Raw genomic sequence first — 11,209 nt, 5'->3', positions numbered from 1 at the left:
CGTCCCTATCCCCACCAGAGGGTGAATGTGTGTCCTGTTCACTTCCAATCTACTCTATGCCATTTACAGAAAACCATGCAATGTAGATCGATTCTGCCTTGGGCTGTTTGAATGTCTGTACATAGCCTGTATTTCCATATTGCTGACAAAGACCTGCCCACAACTCAGCTGACTGCAAAAAGGAAAGAAAAGTGCGAGGGTGAATATGGAGTGAGACTCCAAAACAAACTAATACGTGATTATTTTGGGCAAAATTCTACTTGGCCTGTTATTCATATACACAGTTCTTGAATGTCTAAAAAACAGCCGAATTCTATCCCGTCACCCCAGGGGCATAGGTGGTAATTTTGTGCAGATTTTCACTTGGCACGTCTATGCGTTCATTAATGTGCCCTAATTACTGCACGTTTAGTTTGGTACTTTCTTAATGAAGTGCTAATTGAATGTGCAGTATCTAGAGTTACTACGCTATAGCACTGGTGCATGGTTATTTTGTGACATTTATTGTGCATTAACCTAATAGGCTACTAGCACGGTTTTTAACCACCACGCTACGGTGCAGTGTTATTATGCTAATGCACAGTAAGTGTCTCATGTAGACATGCCCACTGTGTCTAAGAAGTTTTCTTACTCTGATTCTGCTTGGAAAAGCACATCAATTGTACATCAGTCTCTGAAACTGTAGTTGGAAACACACCACAGAGAAGGAGGAGGATCTGTTCAGCTGCCTAGTGTTTAGGAACACTCCAAAGAATCTGGACACTCAGGTTCCAGGTTGCCTCTCAGCCAGAAGTGGTTTGAACCCACATGTCTTACTTCCCTGCAAAATATCCTAATCACCAGGCTGTGGGATATGCAAAAATAAAAGACTCTCTTAATGAAGCTAGCCCACTGATCAGCCAAGAGAACAAGGTATATGGAACCAAAAGGAGAGGAAGCCTGATTGAGCAGAGTGAGGTGGATATTGTCTTGCCCCCCCAATGATGTTTATGTTTTTTATCCAATCACTGAACTTGATGTATAATGTTTGAACAGTACTGGGAGCAGAAGGACCAGGGTACCCATGTTTCCAGACCACTGGCTTAAATGTATCTCCCAATTTGAAAACATTTTGAAAAAGTTTTAAAATTCTCAAAACATCCCATTTTGACATTTGCAAAATGCAAACATTCTTTTTCCTTTTTTCTTTTTGAAACAACTTTTGTTTTGAAATTTCAATTCAGTTTTTCCAGAATCCCAGTGGACTAATCAAAATTGTATCCAGCTAGTAAGAGCTAAGAGCACTGGCTACCAGAGCCAGTCAGATCTAAAGATACATATCTTTAAAATTGAACTGCGTATTTAGCATCTATAGATTATAGATATTCTATAGATCAAAAAGGATTCTATAGATCAAAAGTAATTATTTACTTCAGGCACAAGGGTCTAGATTTTCCATAGATGATTAAAGGTGTACATGAATATCTAGAGGGATTTTTTAAAATAGTCTAAGCACTTGCTCAGTTGCTTTGGAAAAATATTAGTGGGCACTTACCTGTGTCTTTAAGTGTAAATATCTTTAAAAATCTGGCCCTAATTGCTTAAGATTTTCTTTAGGGGCTAGGTTAGTGTTATAATACCTAGACCTTGTTAAAAGATGACAGATATTGTGTTTTAATTTTTCTTAGACTGCTCATGGATTAAATGGCCCTGCCTAAATAATTATATATAGCCTTACATATTAAAGGTAGAAGTAGTTTTTGACACTAGTACTAAACAAGATTTAACTCACGCCTAAGGAGCCTAGCAAGATACCATAACTATACTGTTAAGAGACCCCTCAAAAATGTTCAAAGGAACAAAATGTAGAAGGGGAGCTGATGAATCAAAATGGTTCTATAATGCCTCTTAATTTTCTGATGTTAAAGAGGAAGATGCAGGGAAAGGATATCTCTAGTAAAGTTATATAGGAATAACTTCCTAATTCATTGCTTCTGAAATTCTTTGTCTTTCATGTCCTCTATGTCAGCAGCTGCACAGATGAGTGCTTTCAGTCAGACTGGGCACACAAAGCAGAAAAGGCAAACAAAAGTGGCAGGGCAGGTGCTACCGAAAGTGAATATAGTCCTGATTATTATTGTGATGACATAACCAATTGCTTTGGTAAACAGAATGTAGAAACAGAAAGAGGATCCATCTGTCTCCCTGCATCAGCTGAGTGTTGCACTAGGCCAGGGGTGAGCTGTTGCTATTTTTAGTGTATTTTGCTGCTTAGCTCAGTTTGCCTGTGATTCACCTAATTTTTATGATTAGCAAATTAAATTACTTCTGTATTACAGGCTGCATGCATAGCTTTTCGGAACATATCAAGTGCCAGCTGTGAACTGAAATAGTTTATACTGACGCATCATTATTATTTATAGGGTGGCATAGGTGTATATGGTAACAGAACATTAGGAGAAAGGTGGCAGACAGATGTCTGACTGAAACAGGACTACTTTCACACTGGAGACTTAAGCATTGCAACACTAAGCACTGGAACAGCTACCTCTCTGGCACTGTTGTGCCTAGTGCATTCAAAAACCTTATACAATGTATATGAGAGCTGGGCCATGCCACTACAGTAAATTTTCCATGGGCAACATCAGCATCCTGAAACAAATTATATTGCTCTGTGCCAGCTGCCTCCTAAACTGGTAACAGTGTAACCACCTCCACCTAGTACCTGGGGCAGGGTACTCATCACTGCTGAATGTACCAGTTTGCCAGTTCCTGAGCTAATTAACCCACCTATGCAGGTTATCTGCTTCTGATTTAGGAGGCAGCCCACCCAGAGCAATGCATATGGGCAGTGCTGAAGGGGATGATAAGTTACCATAAAAGCATGGCTTCACACTTAATGAATGAAATCCACCACAGTCAACACTCCAAGCAGGGAAGGGGCTTTAAATTTAGCTTTGTGTTTCATTCTGGGAACTTTTGGTAGAGTGATTTTTTTTCATTGAGTCCAGAATAGACTGCAGACTCCCTATTTCATGGAAGATGACCACTTATTTGGTGAACAACACTGTTGCTGGCCTTGAGGATCTATAGAATATTTTTTTGGTTAGGAGATTAAGAGATGTTTGGAAGAGAACTGAAATGCTGCTTACTCTCCTCTGAATGACACGTGGAGTTGATGCCAAATTGCAGATTGTTAATTCATGTCTGGTAAAGGAAAGGAGGGGAGTGTATATCTCAGGTGCACTGAAACTAAGATAACAGCAACAATGCACATATGGGAAAACACCATTAGCATCATCATGAAATAATTGTTCAAGGAAAACTTTTTCCCCCCAGGTACTAGAAATGCTGATTCTTCCTCCCTCATTTTGTCCTTTAGTCCCACTCAGCTGTCTTGGGACTTGCTGCTTCATTTATTTCTATCACTGGCATCTTCTGTTTACAACCCAAGTTTGCTCATATCTTTTCTGCCTGCTTCTGCCCATCTCATCCTTGGCCTTTCTCTTTTGCTTTTACCTTTAATTTTCCTCTCCATCTCTCTTCCCACCATATTCAGTGTACAAGATATGTCCCTAGCCATCTCAGTGGGAGCATCTACATGTGCATTTAGCACAATGCAATAAACTCCAATCCAGTTCACACTGCAGATTATTCAGCCCAGGCACTATGTTTATGCATCCAACTAGGACCACAACACATTGAGCTGGAGTGAAGCAGTGGCCTGCTGGCAGGGGGCACTGGGGGTTCAGCCTGCCAGCCTAGGGCTGCTCCAACACAGCCAGTCATTTTCTGATGTCATCATTTCTATGTCTGTGTCTCAGTGAAATGACCAATATCCGCCTTAGCATCCTCAACTCAGTTTGCTTAAGCACCTTTTCATTTTTTCTCCTCATTCAAATTTCCTCTCTGTAGTAACATCAGCCTTACCACTGTCGGGTAGATCTTTATCTTAACGTTCCATGACATATATTGTATCTTGCAGAAAATGAAGCTTCTTTCCATTTTCTTTCACCCCATTTTAATCTTCTTTCTTCTGCTTCACAGCTGCCTTTGTCATTTAATAACAATCACATGTACTTTAATGTCCCCACCTTGTTTAAGGTATTTTCTTTTCTATCCTTCACTATCATGTCTTCTCATCTCCCTCTGCCACTCACCTTTACTTTAGCTTGTCTTTTAATTTAGTTTTAGGTTTATGCTTCATCAGAGAAGGAGGCTGAGATGCAGCTGAAAATTACAGGAGTATTACAGAGTACACACAATTTTACCTAAGCAGCCCCCTACCTCATTACATTAAACTTACTGAAATGGGGCTGCATGACTTTGACAATTAGTAATGGAATATTTCTTTTATTTCTAGATCACTGATTTGGATCCACCTGTATTCACCAGCAGCCAAAAGTCATTATCTTTTGATTGCTGTTCACTGTATGTGAAATGAGTTGGTTGCCAGAGACCTGTTTCCAAAGGGCAGGTGTTCATATCACAAAACGACCACCATGGTCATTGCAGTTGGCAGAAAGGCCAATGATTACCTCCCAGGCAGGGTTGTACATTAAAAGAAGATTGCAGGCAACTTTGCACTGTTATGGAAGTGTGAGTTTTAATGGCCCAATCTTCCACCACTGCTCTTTGGATAGGACTTTGGTCTCCCAGGTTGTCAATCCAACACTTCCTGACTATTAAGTTCATTTTAGAAAACAGGAAAAAAGAAAATCTTTGTAGCTGAAAATATAAACTCTCCATTGCATGAAAGGCTAATGTAAACTAGAATTCATCTTTGACGTGGGACTGACAAAAGTAACCTAGTTAGTAGACTATTCCTCAAAGCATCAATTCACATGTCTCTTTCTTCCATATTAACTCCCAAGTAAAAAAACAAAACAAAACAAAAGATACCAAGGGATTTTGTTGTTGTAAATTTGGGCAGCTGAACTGAGGTGTCAATGCTATTGTAATTTTGTGCTCAAAATACTTTTTTCTAACATCCCTCATTCCAAACCAGAAGCATGTACCGTATCGATTCTTATCTCTCTTGGAACATTTACATGTGCGCCCAGCTGCATAGTCCCAGCACTGCACAGGTTGTTTCCAACCCTACTGTGCAGTAGCAATGAGCAACTGCACAGTAGATCATTGCTAATGTGCAGTAGTGGTGGCATCACCGTTTGTGCCCACTGATGTTACATCACCATAGTGATGAGTTACATCAATGTAGCTCATAACTAGGGCTGTGTGAAGCTTTGGTCACTGATTCGATTCAGAGGAGATCTGGCCTGATTCAATGACTGAATCTTCAAATCTGAATTGAATTAGGAGACCCATTAATCTCTCCGAATCAAATCAGAAGCCTCTGACTTGATTCAGAAAGATTCAGAGAGATTCAACGATTCGGCCACAGACACAGTTTTATATGTTTTTTCTACATACCTCAAGATACCAGGTGGCTTGTGAATGCTGAGATGGTGGGGTGAATGGAGCATCCCACAGGAGCATGGAGGGGGGTCCCCAGTGCATTCAGCGATGGAAGTGCAAGTGAATCGGAAGGACTTCTGGTCCACTTATGGGTCTGCTGTGGGCCACGTGGGGGACCCTCCCCCACCCCATAGCTCGGTGACTGGTGCCTACTGAGTCTGGGGGGACACTCTATGTTCCCCCATGGCTGATCACTGACCCATGCTCCTGTGGGACGCTCCATCTGCTTTACCATCTCAGCATTCATGAGCCATGCCTGGTACCTTAGTCTATGGTTGAATCGCTGATTCTCTGAATCAGAATCGAATCTTCAGATTCAGATTTGGCCAAATTGAATTGGCACAGTGATCCAAATCAGTGAATTGAATCACTGTCCCCCTAACTGGGCCAAATCTGAATCCAAATCAAATTGAATACGGCTCGCTTCATACACCTCTACTTGTCACTACAGTGACATAACATCTCATGTAGATGTACCCTCTGTACCTCATTTCTTGTGTATATGTGTATTTTTCTCTGTGGGCATGTCTACATGTTCATTAATATGCTGTAGTTATTGTGCATTATGTTAGTGCTTGTATAACAAAGTACTAAATCAATGTGCAGTAACTGGTGCTACTGAGCAGTAGAGCTGGTTCATGGCTCTTTAGTGATGCTAACTTCACAGTAGCCTAATACTATTGCACAATAGCACATTAGCATTTTTTTTCTGTGACATGGACATGCTACTGCAGAGTTATTAGGCTACTGAGCTGTGTTATTAAGCTAATGTAAACATGCTCTGTATGTAATATTCTTATTTTGTTTTCTGAAACAATAAATACTTTTTAAGTATGAAGGCCGGAGCAGGGGAGGAATCTTCCTCTGTAGCCTCCAAATTTTGAGTGCCAATTTCAAGTATAAAAGACAGGAAAATATTAATTCAGCCACCCTAAAGGGAGGTAAAGGGAAAGACCTGCACAATCTTCTCTAGATTGTCTCACACAGCCTGCTATGATATATTCTTTCAAAGAAAATGGAAAGCTAGTTATCACTGAAACCCTGCTGATCCACGACCTGTTGTTAGGCTATTCTTCTTCAATTCTAGCAGTAATAGGGGCAGATTTAAGAATTCTACCTCTGTCAGATTCTGTGTGAGCTTTTTACACACATGGCAACAGAAATCCCAAGAAATCACATGCTGATATTGCTTCTACTTTCTGCAAAGAAACAACAGAATAAATTATCCCTATTTTCCATTAACAGAACATGACCAAACAAAGGGAAGGTTTCTGTATGATGTGTATGACTGCTTCAGCAATAGGCTACACTGAAATACAAAGCAGCAGCTGCCTCTTGCAGCAGGGCAGAGGACTTCACATTGTGTAAAGGTACTGGATGTAAAAAATACAAATAAGAAGAGATAAAAGCTATACACTTAAATTACAATCCTATTGCTAATATTTTTTTATCCAATAGAAAGAATAAGATTGCAAAGTCAAGCACTTGAATTCAAACAATGCTGGTATTAAGATTATCTTTGTAACTAACATTAATTCCCTGTTGTGCGTATATATTATAAAATTGTATTTAATTAATTAGCCACACACCCCACCAAACATTACCTCCTTATATTGTTGGATCATGGAGGAACAGACTCCATGAGAGAGTTTATATTAAGACCCATTGGGTGCATCTATACCAGGGGTAGGCAATGTTTTTTGGCTGGAGTGCCGAAAAAACCACAATGTCTACCTTGGAAGGTCCTGGTGTGCTGACATGCCAGAGCTTGGAGCAGCCGTTTGCAGCCTCCCGGCTGGAGCCAGCCCATGGAGTCCGGTCTGCCTGCTGCAGGGCTTACCACATCCCTGCTTGCTGGGAGCAGCCTTGGCTCTGTGGCTGGCAGTAGCTCTTTAAGAGCCCGGGCTGGTGGTAGTGTGCTGAGCAAAATGGCCTTGCATGCCATGCTCTGCATGTGTGCCAGGGGTTGCTGACCCCTGGTTTACACATTCATGAATTCATAGTAGTTACTTCACATTTAGTTTAGTATTTGCTTAATGAAGTACTAACTAAATGAAGTGCTAACTAAATACTAACTAACTACAGTTACTGCACAGTAGTGCCAGAGCATGGTTTTTTTTGTGATGCTTACTGTGTAGTAGCATATTAGCATAGTTTTTGACCAGCACACTACTGAGCAGTGTTATGGGGCTACTGCGCATTAAGCATCTCATGTAGATGCACCCATTATCTAGATAAATTAGTATGAACAAGAACATTTCATGTATTACCAGCTCTCCAACAAAACTCCAGCTGAATGTTGTGCTTTGAATGTAGCTGTAAAATGGGCTGAACTGAAACATTCAATGTGTATGCTGGGTATGGTCAGCTGTGCATCTGAATCAATGTGGGCTTGGTGACATGGGCTTAATCTCTTATTATTTCCTTTTCTTTTCATAATCACTCTCCAAAATAGATAGACTTTGTGTAGCCTACGGAGGCTACACAGACTCTTCAGACATTCACTGAGGATAAATGAGTTAGTGACAAGTCATTCCATATGCAGTATTTTTATTTATTTGCAAAATGGACTGCATAATAATCATCTCACACATGATTTATACAGCTTTGCAATGACTGCCTAGTGAGTTGGAGTTCATTGTCTTAATGAAGCTTACCCCTCATTTTAACCAAAAATAGAAGATTTAATGTTTTTTTTAAAACATTCCTTTCCTACAAAGGTAAAGCCAGCCCTTCACTAAATCAGAAAGAAGAGACTTCAGTAGGAAACAATGGGAGAAACATACCTATAAATAAGAGACAGTTAACTGATATATCAGCCATAACCCATAGCTGTTCCTAATCAATATTCATACACCAATATTCAAAACTCACAGTGAAATCTCAAGAAACTGACTCTGGGCTATGTATGTCTGTAATAGCAGTGATGTGCTGCCAATATTTTAATAAGGGGAACTCACAAACGTGCACATTAGTTTTAAATATCTGTGTACTTGGGGCATGTGCGCCATTTGCTGAAATCTGGTTCATGCCAGGGCATTTAGAGCTGCAGGGAAGAGTCATCTCTGGCAGAGATGAGTTAGCAGTATCTGTAGTGGGCATGAATGCCATCTGAGGCACAGCTATCATCCCATTCTATCCTTCAATTTACTTAAGGAATATTAACAAAGCTGCTCAGGAGCCCCTGCAAGCTTCTTCCATCAATGCATAATAAGATTTGGAAACATCTTTCTCTGGTGGCCAGAAGCACCATGTAAAATTTATGTCTGAAGATTTTCCATTTTAATTCAGTGACACTGTTACATGTGAATTAAGGAGCTAGTTTGTTTTGTGGAAGCAGAAGATATTTGACAACCTACTTTTTATTTTTACATATATACTTCGGTTCCCAAATGTTTCTGTAGGCAATTACATTTTTGGCTCAAAACCCCATTTCCAAGTGCAGCCTTTTGTTGGTAAATCACCGAATTAGGATAAAACATTCTCAAAATAGGAAACCTTTGATTTAGATAATATTGCAGATACAACAGGTTTTTTCTCATTTACTTTTTAGGGTTCATGAAAGCACATTCCAAATGCCTCTTAATGTCATCACAGCTCTCACTAATTTAAATGTGTTTGTCCTGTTAATGTAAATGTTATTTGCTAGGGACAGACATTACACATAAACTAGTTTAAGTGATCAGAAACTGGTTTAATCCTGTAACAGAACAGACATTCAGTGCACATAAACCAGTTTGAAAATGGCTGAAACTGGTTTGAGATAAACCTAGCTGAATGTAGTATCAGACTTAACTGATTTGTGTCAAAGCAGCTTATGCAATGTCTGCCTCAGACCCCTTCCTGGTTTAAGTTAAATCAGATTCCCCCAACACCCCAGCATGCTCTCTGGGCTGGGTGGGCCCCTCCCCTCTGCACCCTGGCTTGAGCTCTGGCAGAGACTTGCAGGCACAGCAAGGTCTGCCTGGCTTCCCTGTGCCCCCTGCCCCCCCACCCACTGCTTAAGCAGGGATCCCTTCCTCCTCTCTCCCACAGCATGGGCAATAGCCAGCATGTCTTATGCTAGCTAGTGCTGAGAGATGTCTGTGTAAGGAAAACAGGACAGTGTCCATATAGGGCAACAGGTCAGCTGGTAATGTCCATGTGTTCTTTCCTTTGGAAAAAGCTGTTTAAGAAGACCTTGAACTAATGAGCAGGGATTTGTTTCTGATGGGGTGCTAAATGCTAATAACAAAGCTGATAAATACTCTATTATCAAGGAAGGAGGGAAAACCCCTCCCTAATCAGAGCATCCTGCCGGGGCTTGGCCATGCTCCCCTCAGCTCATCCTTGAGGAAGGGAAGGGAGGGCTGCTCTAGCATTCCCCAGCTTCTAGCCTGAGACACTGCAGGCATGTGCCTGAATTTCCTCAGTCCAGAGGGGATGTCTCTGTGGTCACAAACTGATTTAGCCAAGACAGGTTAGACTAACCTACAAAGAATGAATCAATTCAGGCTCAGGTTTTTTGAATGTCTGCCCCTAGCCATTGGGATTAGACCCTTTAATTTCAAGTAAAGAGGTTAGCTGCTGTTTCTTAAAATAAGTAATTCTTTATATGAAAAGGTCAGCTATAAATCATACAACTGTAATTTCTACAGATTCCAAACCATTTTTTAAAGCTAGGTTAAATTACTAATCTCAAAATCAACACTGCTAAATTATCTGATAAACAGTGCCATAAATAATTGGCAACTCCCCTTTGCTGGTGAGTGTCTGATCAACTTTGTGAAATATGTAAGCTTTTAAAATTGTAAACTATAAGGGTCAGGGATCAGTTGATACCTCTTGGTGCAACCATAATATATTTATGTTAAATAATAATGAAGGCATGTATACAGTACAGATATTTGATTCCAACCCTGATTTTGTTTTATGCCCCAAATCCCAAAACGTTTTAATGCAAACATTTCTAATGCTTAGCTAGTAATAGAATGTGAAAGCTTCCTTCTGTTTACACAAATAATTCTGTAATATAGTTTCTCCCAACTCCTGGTGTCCAGTGCTGTGAAGTACATTTAGGAAATGTTAGGCAGTACTAGAAGGTGTAGTGTTTTGTTCATGTCTGTATGTATGTGCATGTTTTTAAACACTTGCATCAAAATTAAAGAGTAAAAACACACAAGCACACAGACTTTTCTGGCCTCACTTTACCTTTTTCATTTTACTATTTGATTGTTAGGCTTATGAGAATGAATAAGTCTGGTCCCTTCTGCTCTGCTGCATAGAAATTCTATGAGGATGGAGCTGCAGGGAAATATAGGCCATTTCCTGAACCGAGAGGAAGATTAGGCAGGCTTGTTTCATCAATAATTCTGTGAAGGATCTCATTCCTAATTTCAAAGGAACTGGATGTCTGCTTGCTGTGTTGAATCCTTAGTGAAAAAGATGCTTTAAGGTCGGTAATATGAGAGAGTCTGATGGCTGATGAGCCCCTTAAGGGTACTTTCTAATGTCACAACAAATTTGTGAAGCTTTCCTGAGACCACTGAATTACTTACCTACTTAAATAATAACTTGTTTTCAAGTGCTTAGTGAGCTTCCATGGAAAGCCATGCACAAGAGTTTGCTAAGCTTCTCTAGTGGGGACAGATATTGTGTCATCACTAAAGCAGCTATTCCAGTCATAGATTGACAAAAGAATGCCTGTAGGTCTTGCCTTGAGGTCTGAAAGGCAGAGATCATAAAATACTGATGGATTTTTCAGTAGATCAAA

At 40.2% G+C, this 11,209-nt stretch overlaps 1 long non-coding RNA gene across 1 annotated transcript in view; it reads right to left on the bottom strand.

The window, feature by feature from the left end:
- LOC109302514 overlaps nucleotides 1–7,399 on the bottom strand; it is a 9,034-nt gene extending 1,635 nt beyond the window's left edge. The window contains exon 1 of the long non-coding RNA XR_002098817.1: nucleotides 7,192–7,399. This is a non-coding gene — a long non-coding RNA (uncharacterized LOC109302514). The remainder of the gene's footprint in view (nucleotides 1–7,191) is intronic.
- Nucleotides 7,400–11,209: the final 3,810 nt, after the last annotated feature.

The sequence above is a fragment of the Gavialis gangeticus genome, unplaced genomic scaffold (genome assembly GCF_001723915.1).
Source record: "Gavialis gangeticus isolate Ggan-Ray unplaced genomic scaffold, GavGan_comp1, whole genome shotgun sequence".
NCBI lineage: Eukaryota > Metazoa > Chordata > Crocodylia > Gavialidae > Gavialis > Gavialis gangeticus.
This window is presented reverse-complemented; position numbering and strand designations above follow the sequence as displayed.